The sequence below is a fragment of the Charadrius vociferus genome, unplaced genomic scaffold (assembly GCF_000708025.1).
Source record: "Charadrius vociferus isolate BGI_N301 unplaced genomic scaffold, ASM70802v2 scaffold39, whole genome shotgun sequence".
Lineage (NCBI taxonomy): Eukaryota > Metazoa > Chordata > Aves > Charadriiformes > Charadriidae > Charadrius > Charadrius vociferus.
The window spans coordinates 2,790,039-2,790,574 of record NW_009650188.1 but is presented as its reverse complement, the minus strand read 5'-3'; the positions used below and the strand labels follow the sequence as shown (position 1 = coordinate 2,790,574).

Here is a 536-nt window from a genome sequence, read left to right as displayed (position 1 = left end):
AAACAATTGCAACGATTTTTGGAGCTACGTTATTATCTAGTTCTGAACTAGAAAGCTTTTTCACTCTGAAGCTACTGTCCAGTTTGGGTCTAATCCACAAGATAAATCTGTCTGATGGGACTTTGATAGCTCTATTGTAAAATGATGGAAGAGAGATGAGTGTTCATCTGACTTTGAATCAAGTGGAAGTGGAATCAGAGCCCTTCTTTTATTGTGGTTTTAGCATGAAGGAAAAAGGGTAATGCTGACTTTTCGGGTTGAAGCCCACTTAGCACCCACTGCTTTGTTTCATGCAGTTTCCTTACTTCATCTGTTTCCAGTGATGCTTGATACTCAGTATTGCGTACCTTTTCACCTGAAAGGTCTACCATTTTTTCCTCTTTTTTTATTTTTTTTTTCAATTGTAGCCCTCTGCATCCTCTTCTAAGATCATATGCAATTAAAATTTACCTCTTAGAAGAGGAAGCGTCTGAAGGAAGAAAAAGAGAGATGTAAAATGTACCTAGCTCTTCTCTCTCATCTGACTGTTGTCACAT

The 536-nt window shown here is 37.9% G+C and overlaps 1 protein-coding gene across 1 annotated transcript in view; it reads left to right on the top strand.

Moving 5' to 3' along the window:
* Nucleotides 1-536, top strand: part of DNM3 (dynamin 3) — a 178,191-nt gene that overhangs the window by 33,610 nt on the left and 144,045 nt on the right. The gene's annotated exons all lie outside the window — the stretch shown is intronic.